Source organism: Anas platyrhynchos, chromosome 2 (genome assembly GCF_047663525.1).
Source record: "Anas platyrhynchos isolate ZD024472 breed Pekin duck chromosome 2, IASCAAS_PekinDuck_T2T, whole genome shotgun sequence".
NCBI lineage: Eukaryota > Metazoa > Chordata > Aves > Anseriformes > Anatidae > Anas > Anas platyrhynchos.
In genome coordinates, this window is record NC_092588.1 from 78512267 (window position 1) to 78537058 (window position 24792).

At 39.8% G+C, this 24792-nt stretch overlaps 1 long non-coding RNA gene across 4 annotated transcripts in view; it reads right to left on the reverse strand.

Moving 5' to 3' along the window:
• Positions 1-418: 418 nt before the first annotated feature.
• The window catches only part of LOC106018104 (uncharacterized), a 41995-nt gene continuing 17621 nt past the window's right edge, over positions 419-24792 (reverse strand). For 2 of the 4 annotated variants that reach the window (XR_001191982.5, XR_001191981.5), the window contains 5 exons: positions 6293-6352; positions 4613-4725; positions 4304-4361; positions 3907-3989; positions 2606-3822 (listed from right to left, as the gene is read on the reverse strand). This is a non-coding gene — a long non-coding RNA (uncharacterized lncRNA). Of the gene's footprint in view, positions 1822-2605; positions 3823-3906; positions 3990-4157; positions 4362-4612; positions 4726-6292; positions 6353-24792 lie in introns of those variants that run through there. The other 2 variants (XR_002403653.4, XR_011807729.1) reach the window with 2 other exon arrangements.

Sequence of the window (24792 nt, forward strand, 5' to 3'; positions counted from 1 at the left end):
AAAAAAAAAAAAAAAGTGTTGAACATCTCTGAATTCTTTCCAGGAAGGTGTTTTTAATAATGACAGTAGTTTACTCCATTTAAAGGTCTATAACCTCAAGTCAAAATGTAGGCTTATATGAAACTAGCAAAGTGTAAGAGTAGAAAAATATTTCTATCATTTTTTCTCCTACTGCAGTGAAATATTTTCTTAAGAAAATATGAGCCTCTAAAGCATCTACAGCTTCACAACTACTCCACTACAGGACATTGGCTAGAAATTGATTGACTCCCAAGAGAAGCTTCTATTGACATTGACTTTTGTTGTGCACACTAAAATGTGTGCACACACTTGGGGGGGGGAGGGGGGGGGGGGGAAGAAGCAAAAACAAGGAAAAAAGCTGCAGAGAAATGTGATTTGACATTTATTGTTTTTCATTTTTAGTGATCTATGGTATTGGAACTCATTGAAAAAAAGAGTTAGCTAATGTGCATTTTCTTAATTACAATTTCTTTTCTATAACATATAGCAGAGCAGAGTTTTCACACAGGCAGTTCAAGCAACTGCTACCTGAAATGTCACTGCAGGACTCCAACTACAATGAGAAGTTTCTATATTTTCAGCACTCCCAAAAAATAGAGCTCTAGCTTTTCTAGGCAGAAGTAACAAATCATTTGGCACTATGCAAAAGGAATAAAATTCCCAACATGGATTGTTTCTTTCAGGATTCTGTACAGGTATGTTCGTTTCACGTTCTGCTTTTCATCCCTTCTATTCATCTGCTTTCATCCCAGTTTCTATCCAACATTTCCATCAGTTATTCCTTTTTACAGTCCCATCCAATGTATACTGGGATGGCAGTAACCTCAGCCATAAGCAGCTGGGATTCTTAAATTCTACCCAGTTCAAGTACAGCGTTTGTGGTTGTTGCTTTTTTTTTTTTTTTTTTTAATGCCATAGCTGGGGAGAATTTGCCAACTACTCACTAGACACACACACAAAAAGAACATGATACTATGAGTCACAACAGAGAACCCATGAGAACTGCCATAACTACACTAAAGTTCAACATAAGAGTTAATTCCCTTTGAGGTAGAATGACTTCACACAGAACTTGAAGAAAGATTCAAAACAAAAGTTGCATTTGTATAGAAAAATGGAAGTAACTTTTCTGTCCAAAGATGGAACCCATTAATTTTCAGATGGTACACCTATCATAGGTACAGGGAAGATCCATAGCCTTGTGAAAAACTTTGAATTTCAAAACTGCTAGAAATCTGATGAAGGTTTTGGGTACCAAAGATGGGACCTGGAAAGGATTTACTTACCTGAGAAGCAGGAGTCCTGAGATCTAGTCCTTTTTCTCCTGAGCTTTATGTCAAGCAATAAATTATGTGAACAGTCCTAGAAATGGGGATCAAAACCTTGGATTCCTCCTCCTCGGCTGTGTTTCCTAACCACGAGGCTACAGAGAAATTTCATTATGTGCCCTCTATGGTTCTTTTGAGTTACGGCCTGACTAGGAGAATAGTTTTTGCAGGAGCAGTGGAGAATGTTCCTACACTTCCCTTGGTGATGGTAAGAACACATGAAGCAAAGTTGGACACTGGACTTGGATCTTCCAGATCTTGAATGAGCTCCAGCCACTAAGGTGTTGTATAGTGTGAGAATATAAGCTCCTTTGGACAAATATTCGAAGAGAGGTATGAATCCTGTTCAGCACTTTGGGACCAAAGCTGTGGATACTCAGCAGCAGGAGAGACGTCAGGTCTCTGGACTCTCTTCACAATATCAAATGAGTGCACAGTGTCATGTTTGATTGGAGTATTTGAGTCTGGTGCCCTAGTCCAAGAAAGTGGTAAAATTTCAGACTTATTCTTGTGGTCAGTACCTTTAGCTGGTACTTTGCACTTGAGCCTGCTGGGTGTTTTGGATCCCATTTTGAAGTGTCTAACTATCCTTATTTATTATACTTGGGCTCTAAAGGTCTGGCACCAAAGCACTGGATTGCACTCAGTGCAGACAGGGGCAGAACTTAAGTCCTCCCTGAAATCCTGACCTATGTGCCTGATCCTTGCACCTTGCTAAAAGCTTTGCCACAGATTTGAATGGGCATAGGATCAAACTCATTCCTGCCTCAATGGAATTCTGCATTTGCACAGAGGCTGACAAAGAGCCAAGTAAGGACTTACAACTATATATGATAATTTTTCCTTATATTCCTGAGAGCTGTTCAGTAGCATTCAAGACTAGTGAAAACAGATATATACCCAAAGTAGCAAACCCTGGAAAACATCTGAGCACCAGATCTCAGCCTTGTCCTGGCTCTATGTAGGAATAATATCCACAACTCAACACCATCTTGGTTGCTTCAAAGAAAAGGAAAATGTGTTCACATGCTGGACAGTGTAAAGACCAACGTACCAGGACATGTCATGTTGTGCAACTATAACCCAGTTTTCTCTTATCCTGAAATGGAAATAGCACAAAGACAACCAATGCTCAATTCCAAAAGGATCTTGCCATGCTCACCCAGTGACTTAGATCCATTAGCAAGGCCCTGACAAAACACAGCTTTCTGTCAACAAGCACTATTGCTCGATTGTACAGGTGCACAGATCACTGGTGGGTGGGGGGAAGCTGTTTATTTTGGATTAACTGTGGTTTCATGGCCGAATTTAAGCACTCACACAGGAAAATCAATTGCAAAGTACAGCTATAGGAAGCAAGGCCCTTATAATCAAAGGAGTTAATTTGTTCATTTCAGCTGAGTAGTCATTGAAATGCGTATCTTGTACAAATATTTGTTTGATATATTGATATACGAATATAATTTCAGTATATTAGCTAAAGCACTAATTAGATTAATAGCAATATTTGCTTTGAAAAGGTCTCCCTTGCTGAAATCAATTAAAAGTGCATGATGAAATTTCATTAAGCTCTACAATATGTTTTTCCATCAAGTGCAAAGTTACTATTTTCCAGCTATTATCATACAACAGTACAAGATAGGACTCTCAATAGATTCAGAAATCCTTGTGCCAACACTGTTTTGTACTTCTATATCAGTAAGCACGGATTTTCTCCCCACATACTGAAGGAACATATTTGCCTTGCCTGCAAACAGCACTGAACTTGTGAACGTAGGATTAAATTTACTGAGGGATATACCTGTGGTAATCTCAATGCCGCACTGCCCAGGAGGGCTCCCTCATACAAAGCAACTCATGTCGTGTTCTGTGTGTCTAGGGGAATGGTCCCCCCTTCCACCAGTCCACACGGTAATGATTGATAATCACCATCTCCTTTGTACCTGACAAAGAGCATGTTATAAACTGCAAAACACAGAACTAGGACCACTATAAATGTGCTATTAGATGTCCCTCAAGAAGTGCAGGGACAAAGGAGCAGCAGAAGCAATGGGCACAGGCCTGAGCTAACCTGATGAGCTCAGAAGCCACACATACAATGCATGTGTGTGTGGTAATATATGTGCATAAATGTAGATGTGCATCTGTGTGTGTACATCTCCTTTCCCAGAACAGTCATTAAATCTGTGATGGGGCAGGAACAGATTGTGAACAAAGACAAGTGAATGCATGGAGGAGAGGTGGAAATGTCATTCCTAGAAGTAAGGATGGTGCCAATAACTGCACCCAGAGAGACAATGATCGGTGACTGTTCCTCATCCCACTGTCCTTTCTGTTCTTGTTTCCTGGAGCCTCAGACTCAATAACCCAACGGATTTGTCACAGCCACATGACTTAGGAAGCTACGTCAGTTCTTTTTGCCTGAAATTCCTGTGTCTTGTCACTATTTCTTCAGGCTGCCAACACACAAATACTGCAGTGGTGAGAACAGAAGAAAGCCTTTCATAAGCAAGACCGGCCTCAATGAACAGCAACAGGTTTTACTCTAGTGCTGTACCTGCAGGGCAACAAGGTCCTGATCCCAGGTAGTCTGCACTTCTGTAATACATTTCCTGCTATTACTCCAGCTGCCTGCAGTGCCTGAGACCCAGAAGAAAAACAATAGTATAGGAAGAGAAAGATAAAGGGAGTACCCAGCAGAGATAAGTCCCTGAGACACTGAAAGAACATAATTCCCTGTGCAATGGATTTGTGCTCTTTCTGAGAACATGGAATTAGAAAATCCTTCATAAAAAGTACAATACTTACAGACAAAAAGGGACCAAAATGAGGTAAGACAGATGAAAAAATATGTAGTCAAGAGTCTGATCTCACACCACTGAAATGCGAGGAGTTGCTCTACATGGCAAAAGTCAAGCAGGTGTTTAACTGCTTCCTCCAAACAATTGACTCACACTCTAAGCTGAAGTTCTTAGCTTGTAACAGGAACAGAACTTTCTTCACTGAGAGACCCTGAAAAGAAGCAAAGAATTACATATTATGTTGAAGGCACAAAAATGCATTTAACATTTTCTAATAAAAACAAGAACTGGCACTTTATAAAACCAGATAAATACATTTTTTTAGGTATTATATTTAGAATGCAATGAGAAATTCATCACCAGGAATATTTTTTATGGCACCACCACCCACCTAAGTCTGTCCGTGTGTTGGTGTGAAAGAGTGTCATGCCTTCCTGCAGTGTTCATGTCAGAATTAAATACCTTGCATTGTAGACGCATTAGGAGTGTTTTATCATGCTCAGCTGATGTACACGGTAGCTCATTATGATTGGGTAACTCAGCCATTAAGCTCTACAATAAGCCCACGCTGAATCCTAAAACGGGAGACATATATAAGCTATGGAGGTGTTGAATAAGAGAAGCTATACTGTGCTCTACATAATTAATTTTGCCTTCTATCTTTCTGGTATTTTTAGTGAGGCTGCAAGCTGAACACACTGAATAATTTCATCCCCAGTGTAATTTCACAGAATCATCTAGGTTAGAAGAGACCTCTAAGATCACCTAGTCCGACCTCTGACCTAACACTAACAAGTTCTCCACTAAACCATATAACTGAGCTCTACATCTAAATGTTTTTTAAAGACCTCCAGGGATGGTGACTCAACTACTTCCCTGCTTTCACTGAGCATCTCTCAACTCAGTAGAGTCCTATTGTGTTCAAACTCTTCACACCCGTTCCACAAAGAACAGCTGAATATGCTTAACCCTAAACACAGAGGAAAAATACAAATTCTACTTCAAAGCTAGGGCTTCTCATTACTCTGGACCAGCATTAGGCATTGCAACAGACTTAGCAGCCTCTATCACCTATGTTAGCAGCTGCCCACTTTTTCTCAGTATGGAAGCAGAAGCTTTTGGTTAAGAACACAGGAAAAAATAAGAGCTTAACTATGGTAAGGGAAAGGATTGAAAAATACAAAGTAGAGGGGAAGAGTAAAAAATAGCAAATGTGTGAAAGACAGGGAGACTAGGACCATTTGGGGAGGGGGAAGAATTAGAAGCTGGCACAGAAAAAGGCCTGATGAGAATCAAGATAGCTGATACAGGGAATAAGCTCCAGCCAAAACACAAGGAAACAGGAAAGTTCACAGCCAGCTGGTTCAGAGGCCAGAATGAGAAAATAGGCAGTAGTGTAGAAAGGGAGGAGACATGGAATACCAGTCCAGCACTAAGGGAGACGAGAATGAAGGAGGGTCCCAGGGTTGAAGACCAGGACATAGAGTTACCCTGGCTTAACATCATAGGAGTATCATTTTAATATCACACAGCATTTCTGTTTCTTGATTTTACTTCAAGATACAAACCAACTTTTTTGCCATAACTCTGCAAAGTCAATGTTTAAATCCTTAAAATGTCTCGGTGCAACATTAAAAGGTGTCCCTCATGTATACTGAGCATCCTGATACAGCCTCAGTATAGATGACTACCTACTACTCTTTTTCACCTACTTGTATGTGTATGTGCAGGCGTGTGCATGTTTTCTTTCTTGGCTGTGGTATAAATCTTTCCAGCACATCTTCAATTCATAGATATTAGGTAAGGTTGTTTTTCCCCCCACTGATTATGAGTGCAATTAAATGTATTTATTCAAATAAAGTTCTTAATATTCATTATCACTGTCATTCAGAGGTCTAGATTGCAGCTTGGATTCACGTGTAAACTGCTACCTAACATTTATCAGCGAAGTTTTTTGTTTGTTTGTTTGTTTTTTAAGGCAATTCCACCCCCACCCCACGCCCCCACTCCCATTTAAAGATAGGCCACATATCACAATAAGCAGATTTACTTTAACCCCATCATATTGAATGATACACGTGATAACAGGAGACCTTGGAACACTTCAAAGATGTGTAGGAATGAAAAAGAGTGAGTGCTCACCTCAGAACAGCAGAGCTATTTCTATGCTTTTATGCAGTTTGTGACGGGTAATTTTTTTTCCTGAAACCAAAAGCAAAAACAAATATATGTCTGTATAAGCAGAGAATCTCAGTTTTATCGTTTTAAGGCTAGCTAACCAAAAAGCAAACAAACTCCTAGCTTCACTGAGAAGAAAAATTAGAATGGTAGGAATTGAAGCATGAAGCCCAGTATCAGTTGTGTGACAATGCATTATATAAGCAAAAATTATACTCTATTAGACAGAAGGCATAGTTTATACAAGGGGTGATGCCATTTTCTCAATGAAAAAAGCAGCCATACGTGTTAGCAAGAGGGTATTTCAGACAAATAGGACTAATCTTTGGGGACTGTGACATTCCACTGACAACCCACCACTGATGGAAATTTTGGTCACAAGCAGCAATCCACTGGATGCTTGGTCAAGGGAGACAGCTGGGGAAGTTTTGGTTGAATTTATCACCAAAATATATATTTCACATGGACTGAGCAAGTAAATAAATAGATCAGATCTTGGATAAACATCTCATCATTTGTTATCTCCATTTGTCAGCAGTTTGCATAATGTTTCTCTCACTTCTACATAATGCAGACAACCGTAGCAGATTAAGAGGGCTGTAGTTGTTCTAGACTCATGACCAATTTCTTTCTTTTGTGGGCACAAAGTTTTTCTGTGCCTCACTCCAAACTACTCCCCGACAGCCTCTGTATAGATTTTGTTTCAGCATCTAATTACAAAAGGACAAAGGCAGGATTTGACTTGAGGAGGAACCAGGAAGCCAAAATTCCCTTTACAAGATTATTTGGAATGTAGACATATATTTAAAATACTCAGGGAGAGAACAGAATGGAAAATAACCCCCCCTAGGGATGATTGCCCAGAGTCTAGGGTGGGTGCAATGAAAAAAATGTTATAAATCAGTGACAGCTTTCTAACTATGGATGAATAGTCTATTAAAAATAGTAGACCTCCACTTCTTGGGAGGTTGAAGAGCCTACGTTCTTGTTTATGTTAGGGATCAGCCCTGATTTCAGCAACTGATAACCAGCAATTGGTTTGATCCCATGTGACCTCTACTGTAAACAGGTAAAACCCATGGGGAGCTTCCAAGTTAATTTTCTTTGAATACACCCCAAGAAGGGAAAGGGGTAAGTCCCTCCACTTCTGCAGAAACAGCTCTAGAATCCCACACAATAAAGACAAAGGCAGGGGACACAGCAGCACTCCACTAATCCAGTCCAACCCAGGAATACTAATGGGCAGTAAAAGGACCATTGGGTGACACAGGCAGGAGAGAAATTGCTTATGTCCATCCAGCCTACTGAGACAAGAAGAAGATAATCACTGTGACAATTTTGAATCTGTGCTAATCGTCTTATTGCTAATCGATTATTGGCAGAAGCTGTGCTTCAGGAACCTTCTTCACAATACTTTTCAAACACCTCCAAATCAATTTTCCTGGCACATCCCCAGATGTTCTGTTCAGAAGCATGTTCAGGGCTTGAAAAGATGCAAAAGTCCATCCAGAGCAATACCTTGTCTTGGATGATGCTCAGTGCAAGAGGAAGGCAAAGTCATGGTGACAGTTGGAGGTCTTTCACTGCTGCTCTAATCCAGCTAATATGATCGAGCAAGCACGGCTCTGTCTCATCGGGTGAAATGCCTGAAGCACAACAGGCAAATGTGTTTCACCCTCAAATTCCAGGAAAGTGTTGTGCAAATACTTTGCGTGGGAAGGCTCTCTTAACACGGCACATGTGACTGAGTACAGTAAAAATGTCCCAGGTCTCTCCCTGGTATAACTGCATCATAACCAGGGAGGTTACACCAGAAATATACTGGCCTACAAACCTAGTGATCTTTCATGAAGTGATCGTCAATGCAGCAGATGAAATGGGGATAGAATCATTCCTGAAACTGGTGTTCTTTGTTACTTAACATGTGCTCTAGACATCTCAGGCCTGAATCAGCTATTGTATCTGTTCACTTTACATCACTGTAACTTCACTGACATTAGCAAATGACTCCTGAGCAAGGAAAGAAAAGAGACCTGTGACAGATGTGACTTACCAACCAGCTAGTTTTTTTCTTTATTTTATGTAAAGCAACATGAAAGAACAGATCTAAAGCCCAAATGAAACACACAGAGCACAACTGCCAGTGACTTAAAAAATATATATTTCAAAGAAACATAATGTTTTACACCCTCATCCTTTCCATCAATTTGATGTTTAATCGACCTCTAAAAAATATTGCTCCAAAATATTGTTTCAATACTTATAAGTAACTGTGCTACTGACAGAAATACCTTTTCTGGAGGGTAAAAAGTTCATATGACATATCATAACAGTCTCATGGGCAAATATTCACAAATGATCATTTAGAATGCGTTTTATGTGTCTATTCTTCTCAAAGAATAAAAATTGATATATTTAGTTGTAAGATACCAATGATCAACATATCTCACAAGCCACCATATAAATTTTCCTCATTTGACATTTCCAATTGCAAACTGTGTTGAAAGCACTGTTAAATACTATTAGTTCCAAGGCTTCAGCCCATCCTGGAGCTCTTGCCACAGGACAGTCAGGTTTCATTTATTAAGCTCTATTATTGAGTCTGGGTGAGATGCTAGCACTAGATGAACAGAGGGAATTAACACCAACAGTGAAACAAGAAATCATCTCTTCCAAATAGCCTTTCAAATATAAACCAGTGGAAAAGAACTGGTGGGAGTGGGAGTAAGGAGTCAACATTAATTCATACACTCACCCAAAGACAGACATGGGGCACGGAACGTTTTGTTTTGCATTTTAAGCATGTAGTGTAACAATGCACACAGACAAACAAACTGGAAGTATTTTGTCTGATTTGACACTTGACTGCATCTTCCTACTCTGTGGCTTTGAAATGGAAAGAAAAAATGACAAAAGTAGAAAACAAGTAGTCCTCTAACTCCTGTAACTTTTGCTTTAACAAGAAATAAGAATGTTATTCCGAAGAACTTCAGGCTTTATGGCTTTTATGGCTTCTAGGTAAGTCCAAAAGTAAAGTCTTAGCTCACTGGGAGAGCTGTTTAGCAATACTGCATCACCTGACAAAGGATTTTGTTCCAACTACTTCAATGAGAGATGAAGTTTCATTATACTCAAGAGAACAGTTGAGCCTAAATGGCACCTCAAAGCTCCAAGTCTGTAAGTAAACTGAAGCATGAATTACACTTCTCTCTCTGTTATGTTATCCCAACCACATTCAGTAAACAAAGAGCAGTACATCTTGAAATCTCTAACCCTGTGCCAAATGCAGTCCCAAGGGCCTATTAGGCATAGGTTAATAAATTGGTCAAGTGCAACATGATGTGTAACTATAATTTGACATTAAGCTAACATCTGCACATCAACTGGGCATGTTGATGGTAAACACAAACTTCTTAGCAGAGATACTAATGATTAATTCTTTATTCCCACTAAATTACAAAAATCCCTGACGTGGTTGAATGGTACACACATTAGACCAGTATAATAGATTAGCTGCAGGGGTAAGATGAAGGACTCTAATTATCCTAATTTGGTCAAGATTGTTTGAATATCTTGGCTTTAGAGAGTAAAGAAGCCTAAGGGAGTTTGGTCCCAAATCCCACATCTAAATTCTTTAGACTTATTTTTAAATATCTAGTTCACGAACCTTGGAGTAAGTCTCCTAAATGTCTTTGAGACACCTGTCTGAGTGTCTTAGGGCTTAGTACCTAGCCACTTTGTGGATTCTTAGCATACCTAAGCAAAAATGTCTGCCCAAATAAGGAAAATGTGGACAACGTAGTCAACAATGATTCACTAGGTTGACATTCTCCCTATTGTTCTTGCAGTCCTCACAGAACTGGGTGGAGAGTTAGGGAACTAATAGGCATAAGGTCAATGAGCTGTTTTACAAGCAATGCAACTGACAAAGCTGAGTTTCCTATGATATATGCCTTACATCCTCCAATTACAACCACTTTCCTTCATAATCACAGTACCCCTCTGTTCCCTTCCATGTGCTCATTTGATGGCCTGCACAAGCAATAGTGCATGCTGCAACTGATTTGGAGCTACATGTGCTGACTGGTTAACTGGCTGCAATCTAAGGCTAGGCAAGGACTGGTCATTAATGCTTGTCCCTCACCTCTAGAGGAGGCAATAAGGCATTCAAAAAAGAGTAGGAGACTAATAGGAATCCGTCTTCTCCAGCCAACTATTGACAGTCATTAAAACTGTGGACACCTAATATCTTTTTGTCTTTTACCCCACGACCCTATCCCCTATCTAGTTTGTCCAAGGAATTCAAAAGTTATGTGGAAAGAAAGATATGCCTTTGTTGTAAAGTTTTGATTCCTAGGAACTGGGCACTATGTACATGTAAGTTACAGAATTATTGTAGAATGGATAGCTGGATATGGATGTCTTTGAAAAATAAGTCAAAGGGCCGTTCAGAGAAGTCCATTTCTTAAAGCTAATTTGATTAGTTGCCATCAATGAAAATTATTTAAATACTTTTCACATTTAAGTCTCCAAGTTAATTCAGTGTCATCTGAGCCACCCCCACAGAGAGCATGGGTTCTGGAACAAAAAATAAAAATCCTTCTTACCTCCTCCCTGCCATTTCACCTCAGAATAAAATGCACGTTTTTTTGACTGAACATCATGCTTAGCACATTCTAGATGGCAAAGAAAGAAATAGAGAAGACTTAGTCAGTAAGGATTTAGGAGGGGAAGGCATCTTGCCCCCCACAAATTTGAAAGAATCCAGCAGGAGTTATCCCTCCAAGTAGGAGCTCCAGAGATCAAGTCTCTTTAAAACAAATCTGTAAATAACCTGCTAGAATATCTCCTTTTGTAAGTAACAAAACAGAAAATGAAAAACCAAGTTCCAGCAATCCATCAATCAGCAGTAGAAAGATACTTAAAGATTTTCAGTTATTGCCTTCTAGTTTCTGTAGTTGTTGTTTTGTTTGGGAGGTTGTTTTGTCTATACAATATCCAGCACAATGCAACCCAGAGCCTTATTTGGCGTTTCCACATAACCCATGTATTACATATAGCATAAGCATCATCAGAGAAGGGCATAGAATGGCTGCACACTAATACAAAGCATACAACTGTCTCCATCAGAATAAGTTCTCCTTCAGCTTGTCAGAGTATCAACATTTATTGTCACAGATATTTGTGCTATGGTCATTAATATTTCCTGCACTTAGACTGTAACCTTAGGTAAAAGCTCTGCAGGCTTAAATAAGCCTAGCATGTTTTCAAGCATCTAGTTCACCACAGCTTGGATGCTCTATCTATCAGTATTACCTCTTGGTTGTCCCGATACACAGTAAAGCAGCGTTGGCTAAATGCTCTCCACAAATCCAAAAAGATTTAATTAAATGCCAGCAGCCAAATGTAGAGACCACTTTAAGAAAAAGCACTGCAAGGATAGTTTTCACTCTCCACTGCAGAATATGGGTAAGAGGAGACAAAGGCCTTTATTTCCATTGTTGTTATCTAATTTTGTGGTGCACTAAGAACTGGCTTGACTCTCAACACAGAATTAAGTCACTTAATAGCTGATAAAGTTACTGCTACTCCAATATTTGAGCATGAATGGAGCATAAATGCCGTTATTCTTGTGTTTTTCTGTATCTCCCGAGTTGCACCAGACAAATGGAATATGCATCTACACTCATCTATGCAGGAATAATTTTTCAACACTCAATTTCCTGTTCTTTTTCAGAATGACACAAGGTTACAAAGCTGCAACAGAGAACAGTGCCTAATGCTTTTCATCCCCAGTAAAGACACCAAACAGCAAAATCTGATCAACCACTTGTATTAAACAACTTGAAGTTAAGGTTCATTCAGACGTGGACAGAAAAAAAATAAAATATTGCCTTTTATTGTCTTATTTACACCAGAGTCTGTCAGGGTGTTCATTACAGCCACGTATGTGAAGTTATATGGTATTGATGGATTTAAAAAGGGAAGTCTCATTCTATAGATGGGACTTGCAGGGAGAATTCAAGCTGCTTATCTAAGGGCAAAAAGTAATGCCAAAAGAAGCTTGGGAATTTCTGTTCTTCAGGCCCACAGCCATGAGGAGTTGTGATGTGTATTTTCCCCTTTATACACTGCAGCATTTGAAGCAGCATTCTCGGCACATTCAGTGATCCTGGAGGAGAGGAGAGCACAGGACAGAACACTGGCAAAGTTAACTACAGCAGAAGTAGAAGTGTGAAGGATTGAGACAGTAGGACTTCATCCATCTATGAACTATAGCGCCTTAAATTTAGCTAGAGGCAGGACCAGGTTTGAAACATTAATGATCTATGTTGATGTGGCAGATCTCACGTTGCTAGAGAAAACAAAAAGCAGGGCAGAGCCCCTTGAGGCATAATGGGAACTCTCAGTAACAGCAAATCCATTCTCATCCCAAGGAAAGTTTCCATGCTGTATCGAGGTCTCACCTTCCTGAGCAGCAGCTGGCCATTCAGCTGTGGACCTTAGACGAGAACATTGCACATTGTGTAACTGCTGAGATTTCATTATACCATTAGAGCTGATGACAGAATTCATAGTTTATTATAGGGCTAGGAAACCAATACAAACTTTCTGTTATGAGCAAAGCAAAAATCAGACTGGAACTTTTCCCAGAGTATGGGATGAACAAGAGGAGCCTGAAGCTGAGTTGTCACCACCTTCAAATACAGATGATTTAATTAAAATAAAAAAGAACATATCTGATTTGACTGTTTTTCCCTCCTTACCCTAAAGTCAGCATATTGGAAGGCGAGCACAATTTATCTTACTGAAGAAGCACGAGTCCAGGTGAATCCAAGGGAGTGGCTGGGTAGGCTTTGTAACGAACCCTTCTTGCACAAGTTGGGAGCCTAGTTCCTCCTTACACTCTGACTGCTTTCCACTGCGTTAGGATTGAACAGAAATCTTCAACTGGGTGTAAATACTGTTTATGTCCCCAGTGAGTTTCCTCTACACTGCCACAGCAATGCAAAGTGGATTTACTGTTGGTCCACACAAGGTAAACAACAGCAGTAAGACTAGGATCAGGCCTAGCAGGGATACAGTTACAACAGTATCGGGGCATCTCATGCCAGCAGAGCTTATTCGGCTCTCAAATACAGTAAGATGTCCCAGGAGAAGCACTTTCATCTCTGGACAGATCCATCCACCCTGTGTATACCATGCAGCCCGCAGAGGGCAACCTCAAAGCCATCTTCGAAACCAGCTTCATGACCATACAAGAAGCAAACCAGCACACATAGGTGCTGACACAGCTGAAACATGTAGGTCTGAGCGTGCCTGGACACATAAAGGAGGTTAGCGGACTGCTGAGTACGTCTGACAGGCTGTCCACAAACCAGTCCTGTGGACACGAGATGAGCTGGAGCAGATACGTGCTGCAACAGTTATGATGGTTTACAGGCAAACAAAGGCAAAACTACACAAACCCATTGGGATTAGACAATATAAACATAAAAAAATTCATCTGCAAGAGTCTGCAAATGATCTTGAATCACACCTTCTTATGGGAAATAAAATTAGCCTCTGCAGAGAGCCCATTTGTTAGGGTCCTGAAATCACCAAAGTCCCTCCCAGAGCCCCTAGTCTTGCCTGAGAACTGTGCCGCACAAGGTGACTCTCACTGGCCCTAAGCAGGGCGAACAAGATGTACACGGTTACAAAAGATCTTTCACATTTTCTCCTTAATATCCTGCTCTTGGATCTGGAATAAGCCTGTTTTGTAATAGACACGTTAATGGGCCTGTGTAAAGTGCACTGACTCCTCATGTTTAAAAATATATATGTTTATTTACACAGTATCCAGTTGCCATATGAACTGACAGTTAAGACAAAACCACTCAGCAAGTTAATGATTTTTTTTCCCTTTTTTGTGAAACATCTACAAGACAAAATCCCATCTGAGTCTCAATTTCACAGCCTTGCCTTATTTAAACAATTCAGCTCCTTTTGTCTCTCATTTGTACTGTACTTTGTGCGTCATTCTGGGTTGTTTCACTACCTATTGCACAATTACAAGTGTTCAAACATATAGAAGGCAAGAATAGCTTAGCTTGTTTCGGTTATTTTACAATCAATACCTCTGCCTCGGGCACCAAAGAGCATATGAGAAAATGAGTTTTCTGTTTTTATAAACTTTGTCTATCTTCAAGCTCACTTTGATCCATTCTTCTACACAAATGAATAGGGTGGGGCTATTACAGAACAAGTAGAGGCAACAACAACGTTCTGTTAGACTGAATCTCAGAGGTGACCACACCAAAGGCCACCTTCTTAATGATCGTGCTTTTATTCTCCAATTCATTTGGAATCTTTATTCTCCCTTCCTGCATTGAACAAACGCAGGCTTTGTGATATCTATTCCTTTTCATTTCATGGCAGTGATGTTATTTTGCTTTGATCTGCTCTAGTATGCAATGCTGTGAATGTACGATCTGCTAAAATAGGAAAAACTATGCAGTATGTGACTGCGGCAAGTGAAAGCTATTTGGGGGTGGGGTTTGTTTTTAGATAATATGGTAATTCAGACCATATCCTTACCCAAAACAACTGAGAGAGAAGCAGCATATTACTATGTTGAAAAACTCTGTTAGAGCAGATTTACCACAAAAGACTGTGGTTTACGTACATGAGGATTTACAAGCCTAAGGAAGAATTGCAGACGTTTTAAAAAGTGGTACAACATTTTTTGAGTGGTTCAGCTCCCTTTTAATCCAATAAAAAGTTGTTAACATCTCCAGTGTGCCAACCCTTTTGGAAAACCAACATTTTTATCAGCTCTGGAGATTTGGAAAATCTCCCCTAAAATCAAAGATTATTTTGATCATATTTTGGCTGAGATAACAAAAGTCTACTAGAATATGTACAAAGAGAAAAACATCAAGGAAAACCATATGGAGGTGGTATAGAATTCCTTTTCACCACAAGATATTTCAAATACAGATCTCAACCTTCAGCCTAGGTCTAAATCACAACACAGATCTCCCATCTCATTATCATCCCTCAAAAAAAAAAAAAAAAAGAAAAAAAAAGTTAAAATTCTAAACGGCAGCAGTATCATTAAACCAGACACATCTGACTTCAAAAATGCATCTTTCAGTTCAACCTGTGGACGTACAGCTAAGTGCACTGCTGTCCACATTCTCTCACAGAGACCTCATCTACTATTCACTTTAAGCTTGATCTTTCTCCCACTGATATCACAAAGAGTCTCCCTCTGATGTCAGTATGGCCAGGAGGGGTTGGCATGTATAGAAATCTAATGAATTGTGGGTGGTTGCTCTATCTTTTGTGTTTTGTGAGGTGTTTAGTAGGTATTTTTTGCTCTCTTGCCAGTTTCCAATTTCACTGGGGGTATGTTGCACTTTTAATGGAAAAAAAAAAAAGTTTTGTTTTCTTGTAGTTTGTGAAATGCCCAAAGGCTTTCAAATACAAGCATCCTATAAAAACACATTTGTGTTTATTATTATTAATAATAACAGCACTGACTGGATCAAGAGCAGTCTAGACTCTACATATGGCCCTAGCTAACTTGAACCACCCAGGTTGGACAACTTTTGCCTATTTGTCTATGATGCCAGGAGGTGGTAGTCTCTCCACTGTTAGACTTGAGCTTTGTAACTGAGTATTTCCAATTATGTATCCTGAGTAAGAAGGATCATTGCAATGGCCTGCATATTATCAGCGTGCAGGTCACGCAAAGGCTTATTTCTAATCCAAGGTCTCAATTCAAGTGAACGGAAGCCTACCATTCCAAATACATAAAGCAGATTCATGAGCTTGTTACCGCCCAGCATGTGTTCACATCTAACTGCTTATACACTCACACACAGTATAATATTAAAGAAGACCCAGTCTTCAAAAGCACCTCTTGGATTAAAAGGATCTAACAGAGCTGGCATGCTCTGTTGATGAAGTTATGTTACATTTCAAATATATTTGTTGATTATAACTATCAAAGACTCATGCAAACATACACACATGCTCCTGGCAGCTGTTCACAAATTTGGAAATATAAGAATCACTAGGAAGAAGAGAGTTTAAGCCTTTACCACAGGCTGATACAAGATAGTGTGGGTCAAGTAACTATTTAAAAAAAAAATAAAAAATAAAAATCAAATCCAAAGTGCTGACTTCAGCTTATTAAAGATTTGTGAGATCACATTACTCTTTTTTCCCTTTCTAAGAGTATTTGGACAACTGCCAAATGTTTATAAAATGATTTCATGAATTTTAGCACAAGTGACATCTCTGAAAATTCCTGCTAGAACTGTCTCATTTTCTATTCATTATTGCTGGGGGGGGGGGGGGGTTAAGAATAAAAAAAGGCCATGAATACTGCAGTAAAAATGGTGTGACCCATTAGGTAATACGAAGAAGAGTAGTTTGAACAGGAACTTCATTAACAGCATGTAGTCTGACAACTAATAGGGTTAGTTGATACATGGAGACAGGGAACATGGTAGTTTCAGGAGTGTTTTGGTAAGAGCATCAATAAGAGCATTCGCTAGAAGCATTGGCTCTCTAATTACTCTCATCTGAAATTACTGCTGATCTGGAATTTCAGTCAGATAACACTTCCAGTAGGGAACCATAATGGAACCATGGTCCTTCCTTCTGAATGAGCTATTGGAGCTATAACCGCACGTATTTCACAGGAGAGGTACTTCTTGCTGGCTACAGGACAAGGGTGAATACGTAAGAAGCAAGATTCATCTCAGGTAGCTTCAGACAACTGCATTTCCAGAGTGAGATTCATCTGACCTACTTAAAAGTTTGCTTTAGCATGAAATTAATCTCATTCTAGATGTGCTTCTCTTTCTTTGTTAATTAAAGGTGATACTAGAGTGACTTATTCAGGTGTGGATGTCTACACTAAGATCTGACATCTGGTCAGTTGGATCCCAAATGGAGTTTCTAATCTACAGTTTTTGTGCCGTTTCAGAGGCTGAGAAATGTGTAGTTGTATGCCACCAATATAGATTTTTGAACTTTCATTTCCCCAAGTCTTTTTGTTCCTTGAGAACAGCTTCCTCACACAGAGAACAGAGGAGCAGGTACCATTTTTTCTTCTCTCTAGTGACCAGCAATAGGACCTGAGGGAATTGAATGGATATTAGGAAAAGGTTCTTCAGCAATACCCGCGGGAATGGAGTTAAGCTGAGGCAGGGGAAGTTTAGGCTGGACATCAGGAAGGGGTTCTTCACAGAGAGAGTGGTTGCACACTGGAACAGGCTCCCCAGGGAAGTGGTCACTGCACCGAGCCTGACTGAATTTAAGAAGAGATTGGACTGTGCACTTAGTCACATGGTCTGAACTTGGGTAGACCTGTGCGCTGTCAAGAGTTGGACTTGATGATCCTTAAGGGTCCCTTCCAACTCAGGATATTCTATGATTCTATGATTCTAATAGGGTTCTTGGGCATTGGAAGAGGCTCCCCAGGGCAGTGGTCACAACCCTGAGCCTGCTGGAGGTCAAGAAAGGTTTGGACAACAGACACACTGTTTGATTTCTGGGTAGTCCTATGTGGAACCATGAGCTGGACTCAATAATCTTTGTAGGTCCCTTCTAAAGGAGGATATTCTATAATGATTTGTGAATATTTATTTTTCCGCAGCTCACACTAGGTAACAATTTTCATAAGGAGAAAGCATTTATTTTTGTTCAGCCCTACTTGTAATGGATTGTTCAGATGGTTGTGCTTTAAAGGCTCTGTAAGAGCTTCACTTTATAAAATCAGTACAAAGTTCTAATTGCTGAAAATGAGGAAACATTTCTCCCAGACAACACTAGTATTTGGAACACGATCTAGATCTCTGATTCCCAGGACTCCTCTGTACTGGGAGGCATAATGCCTGGTGATGTGTTATCACAGATGGTGCCAATTTAGACTTCGATTCTACCTATAACAATTTAATATAGTCAATAGGCTGTTCCCTTTTAAGGTGTCCTTGTCTTCTCTTCAGGTGCTCAATTCAAGATATTACTACTTCTTTCAAAGCAGTGTCTGGCTGTGTTCAGATAACAAGAACAGCATGCTAAATGCACAGCCCCAGCTCAGTAACATCTTCAATGGATTCTGAGCTGAAAACTATTATACCTAGTGAACTGGTAACTTGCAGACAACCAATCACCCTGCTAAGACTGTCCAAAGACATGTCCATCTAATAACTTATACTGTGTTCACATTTACTTCTGTCAACATTTGCTGCTATGAGGGCTCCAGGCTTTGTGCAGAAATAAGTCACAAGCAAATGTTAGCTTACATTGCTTCACGTGGCACAGATATTATGGTACATGTTCGCTCATGGCATAACAATTTTGTTTATACAGTGCTAGATATAATTATGCTAATGATCAGATACAGGACAGGAATATAGATCCAGGAAAGACCAAAATGCCTAAATTCAAACAAACTCCAAGACTGGGGGCCTGTAAGCCCTGCTTCGGTTGCTGCTTAAGTGTCCACGGATGCCTTCATCTGTAAACTTAAAGTTGTCAGTACATCTGAAGCTCCCTTTTTCCATGTGCTAGGAAGCATCCCAGCCTTGACAGGGCTATCTCATACCCAAACCAAGCAAAATCCAGGAGATGGTCATTCTTCTGCTCCTCTCCTCCTACAGCCTCAATCCATCAGGACTTTGCAGAGCACCCAGCACACCAGGCACCACAAAAAAACGCAGCAGCAGCTACTGCTTTCTTCTAGATACAGCAGCAATATCATTCCTAGTTCAGTTGTCAGAGCACTCCGCTAGCATTGAAGAAAGCTGGGATCATACCTTGCCACCACAAGGCCACAGCCAGCCCGAAGGAGCTCAAACACACATCCTTCATCTGCCACGCAGACCCCCACTCCCCCCAGCCTCTGAAATGCACACCGTTTTCCTCTTCTCTCACTGGATTTTTTCCCTTGCCAGAAGTGAATTCAAGCTGATCAGGGCCCAAAGGGGAGCAGGAAGGAGCTCAGCTCCATAGCCTCACAGGTAAAGCCTTTATTTTTCTCACATGGATGAGGATACCTTGAAGGTTCCCACTCTACTTATTGCAAAGGCATTCTGCACAAAATGGCCCTCGGAGACTGAGGTTGAACACAGATCCCTGGACTACTTGGGAGCATTGGTTTGCTCTTGATCTCTAGCCTAGTTTACCTTCAGCTCTCTGATTCCACAGCAGGATCTGTACCCGCACTGCAGAGAGCAGATAGTTCCCTAAATATGTACCTCTCTGGGAGGTGAGTTTGAGTTTCCTTAGGCAAAAGCAATAACTAAGCTAGATTTCACACAGCCTAGGGGGGTGCTTTAATCACTGGGCTCCTGTTCAAAAGGCCACCCCCACCTACACTTTTGCCATGTTTTAGAAGAGCGAGACGAGCTCTATTTTGGAATAAAGGGCGTAACAGGTGGCTACGTGCTGGTAAAGATCCCACAGTATCCTCAGCATTTCCTAATAGAAAGCTGACTACCTGATCCTGATGTACCTAGCTCTTCCCACATACCTGTACAGGGCCAAGGCACTTAACAGAGGTGTCTGCTTACCTTGGGCCAGCCACATTAAAGCTCCACAATATAACACTCAGTGTTGCAGCATCAAAGCCCCACTTTGGATCAAGCCTGAGGGCACTACCAGAGGGAATTTACAATGTCAGGACTTAAAACTGTATTTGATGCTCATTACTGCAACAACTGACTCTAGTCTAACAAAAGCAGTAATGCCACAATAGTTATTGTTAAGCAATTTAATTGATCCAGACATTTATGCAGAGCCATTTACTTGTTGGGGCTCTAGGCAGAGGCTAAGCCACCCTTCTTTTCATTCCCACATTAGATGACTTGTAATTTCTTAACTCAGCTTGATGGAATAACCTCAGGCTTCAGGGCCTTCAGCAGCTCTTCTGGTTGCTCATCTCCAAAACTGACTCTGCATGTATATTGGTATATTGTGCTAGTCACCACAGATGACACCCTTTATTTTTGGATGCAAACACTTTACCTTAATTGTGTATGCAAGTCATTGGTCTCTGAGGTTCACCTTACTTCACCTGTTCAAATTTAGTGAGTTAATGGGGTTTAGCAAACTCCAAAGATTTTGAGGTCTTTGACATGCCACCTCTCCCTCGCCCCTACTACAGACCTATAAACAAAAACAGTGAATCCACAAGTCTGATAAAGGGGAGGCTGGGAAAAAAAAAATCTGTAAAACCGTAATTCCAGTTGACTTGCACTATCCACAGGATAAATAGATGATGAACAGAAGATTGTCTTATGGGCCAGGTAGGAAAAAAAATGTTGATTTTCTTGAATGAGCCCAAATAAAAATCAGTTTCTATCACTCCAAACTGTTAAATTTGGTTCCTAATACTAGTCTCCCAACTAACACACCTGTAACCTACATTACAGTCACTGAGGAGAATGTGCATGCAGCACTAAGAAGGGCTGACAGAGCTGAAGAGGTTTTATGCTACTTTACACTGATTTTACAAGCAGTTACTACTGCTGTACATGAGAGTAGCCAATCAATACATGATTCCAGAGAACTAATTAGTTGGATGAATGAATTTTCATGAGTTAGGTGCAAGAACTAATGCATCGAGATGCTACTCATCTGGTCAGGCAAAAGTCTTGGTTCTTTGAGCTACACACTGAACAATCACTGGAAGACCTTACAGCCAAAGGAAGCAAGTAGCACCACTGCACATCCTGAGTATTCATAGAGCACCTGGATAACATGAGATTCTACATGCGTACATAAAATTAAAGGGAGAATACATATAGTTGTAATAATAATCTTAGACACTAAGTAGCCTATACAAAATATTCTAAGATCAATTTAAGATTCTGTTGTGCAAGTTCCTATCACCTTAGCTGGTAGAAATTAACATCTTTAGACTCATCCTTCAGTCCCAGGATATTAGTAAATCTTGTGAAGTCAAACATGAGCACATTACACTTCTCCACCCCACACCCTTTAAAATGAAGTAGATCTTCTAGATGGTTTTGATTTTAAGGGGAAACATCTCTTTTGCTGATCTAGTTAAGCTGGATAAGTATCCTTCTACAATTTTACATTCTTTATTGCTTTTAATAGCTGTTTATACAGATATACTGAAAAACAAAAGGATGCATAGGAGTCATTCTCCCCTTGTCTGTTGATATACTGGCAGAAGAACAGATGGTTGAAATTAAATAACTGTTTGGAGATGTAGCAGGATACATTGCAAAAGGAAAACAGACAGCATTTCTTTTTGGAAGAAAAAAAAAACACTTTCCTCTGAGCACACCAATGAACAACCGTAGGTTACAAAGGAACATTTTCCTTTAAGAAATTATATCCTAGCTAGTACCCACTAAAACAAAACCAGGCATTTTACTTACATGGGTAGAGAATCATGGTGGCTTTTTTTTTTTAAAAAAAGGTCAGAATATTGCATTTGTGTAGCACTTAAAAATAACAGTCTAAAATAAACAAATAATTTCCTTCCAGTAGCTATACTGAATCAAGTATACCCATGCTGTAAATCACTTAATGTCAACCAGATTTATAGTTGGGGTGAATTAGATCCAGAATGTTTCATTCCCCACGTTCCTACCAAACAAGCCATATGCAACAATGTATGTTTGCTTTTGTGCAAAGTATGGTGAGCAGAAAAAAAGTCTTCCAACCCTGTTGATGGATACCACACTCATCCTGTTATTAGTGATGATGTATCTTCAGAAAAAAAAAAAACAAAGACACATTACATGTATTATTAGAGAAAATGTGAAATCATCACTGTGGATGGATAAATTGGTAATTCCCCACCTCTTCTCTCTTGTAGCTTCACATGAAGTGCCTCCTTTCACCTTTCTGTTTAGCTGTGCTCCCAGATCTTGAACTTTTTTCTTACCTTTTACTACTCCAGTGAGTAGTACTTCTGTATATACACCCTGGTTATGTCTTTCATGACATAGTGCCATATTTACCTGGTTTGATTTTTAAAAAAGTCATAGTATTGTACATCTAGAACTCCCTGTACCAATCTAGAAGTACAAGGAGAAATTAAAGACACCGTGTTTTCCAGTTCCATTCTCTCATATTATGCCCAATTAAGTTGTATTTAAAGTTGTCACACCTCCTTCACCCTTTACTATTTTAGCCTCAAACAGGAGCACAAACATTTGCTTCAGCTCTTCCTACAACTGCTTGAACAGGTAATTTTTGAATGCTCCAGACGTCAGTCTGTGTGGAGTTGATGAAAGAGTGTCCCAAATGGACAAGCAAACATTTGCACAAATTGCTACAGATTGGTGACAATCAGCATCATGAAAGAGGGAAGGGAAGCCTGGCTATCTTTTATGAGAAATTTTGGAAACCACTTATGAACAAATCCATTCATGACCTCAGTTTAATCCTTTGATCTCTTAGGCCCGTGCACCAGAATAAAACTTGAGTTCTAGAACCTCTAGTAGTTCTGAAAAGTAATTCCATCAAGAGAAGTGTGGTACAGAGAATCACTTGAAGCGGCTTGTGTCTTTTTTGTTGTTCTAGCCTGTAGATGGGACACAAAAGTAAATTAAACAAAACTTTGTCATGTGAGCTTCAGAGTACATGAAAGTACAGGGAGACTGTGCATTGGTATCTGTGGAACAGGAGGAGGAACACCTTGATTTAATATATTTAAAAATCATGAGCTATTTGTCAGTCTTCCTGAGTGCAGAAAAAGTTTCTGACCTCAGAACTTCAGAAGTATGTTGATGGGATTTAGTTTCCAACATTTATAAGCACTGGGGGCTTGATAAGCAATGACATAGGTCTGATTCACTCAAGCCACCGAAAACAGAGGAATGCTGAAATAAGAATAGTTTGGGTACTGAAGGTCCGAGATATCCAGAAATCTATGCAGCTCTCAACTGACTACTGAAGCAAATGCTCATTAAAACCATTTACACTACTTGCAATTATTTCAGAGCAGACAGTGCAGGTGATAGCTCAAAATGAAGTCTGGCATCACTTGAGACAGTGACCAAAGACTTTTCTGTCTCCAGGGTGATCACAGTAAAACTATGCAGAGGATGTAAAGCTGTATTCACAAGGCAAAAGAGATACTGCAGAAGTAGTGATTTAGGACATAATGAATCTTTCACAGTTCCAAGTTTTGCAAGCTTCTGAGTACTGTTTGTGTCTGCAAAACTTGTTTGACTACAATGGACCTTATTTGTGTAACTTAATTCTGTATTTTTTTTCCAGAGGTGGCTCAATTAGAGGGGGGAAAGAAAAATCAACATTTTTCTACATGAATGGGAAACCTCAACATAAATTGTAGAAGATCTACTTCTGTTACCTCCAGAAACTAATCTTCCATAATGCACAGTAATCTTTGAAGACCTGTCTGGCATGCTCTTTTATATCTGTTCCATTTTTCACACTGCATATGCTTACTCTTTTTCTGCTTGACATTCTTTTTGCAAGCACTTTCCTGTTTCTCTATTAAACAACTCAGCAGCAAACTGCCTCAAAATCAAAATTGTTCAAGTTCTGTCATATCATTGCTCTAGAAGAGTAGAACAAATACTATACATTTCATGGTAGAAGGATTTATCCTGCTGCAGTCAGGATCTAACTCAGAAGCAACACAGAAAAATAGCTGTCCTTTCCTTTTTATGGCGAGTACTACAAGCATCTGCAGTGAAGCCTTCATAACCATTCTCACCACTCTTATGCAAAAAGATCTGCCCACCATTAGCCCAGTAGACCAGACTGTATCATTATACTTGGTAAGTCTTCAAACCAGTACATTTGGGCTTTCTCATACTGCCTCATTTTCTAGAAAGATCTCTAATGTTTGCAGCTGCTACTTCATTATCATCCTCCAAAACCATCCTCTGCTCTTCATTCACTTGCAAAACCTATCAAAGTATTGAGATGTGAAGCTACTGAACTACCATTACACTGCCTGCCATATTAGCCAATATTGCCTTACTCTGTTCTTAGACTTCTCCCTTTTCATTGCACTTACATCCATCTGTTGTCACATGCTTTTTGCTTCTCTTGTAAGTTCTGTCAGAGAAAGTCTGCCTTTTACTCTGTTTTGTCAGCAGCCCATAGTAGAAGCCATTAAAGCAAACTGCAGTATAAAGAGAGACAAGTAGAAAGATAGCCTTTGAATAGCTTAAATAATCCTTCTAAGAGTCTGTAGTCTGATCTCACTTGCACTGAATCCACCAGTGGATGCATTATAACAAAATACATCTAATATATTGCATGATGTAACAACACCACTATGAAGTATTTGGAATCAGTAGAGCTATTCCAAATCTTCCCCCCTCTGTCAAGTGCAATTGAAACTGAAGTATGGCCATAGCTGCATCACTTGCAGGCTGAAAAGTGACATTTGGGCCTGTATTAATAATATTCTATTAACGCTAAACTTGAAGAGGACATTTTAGGTT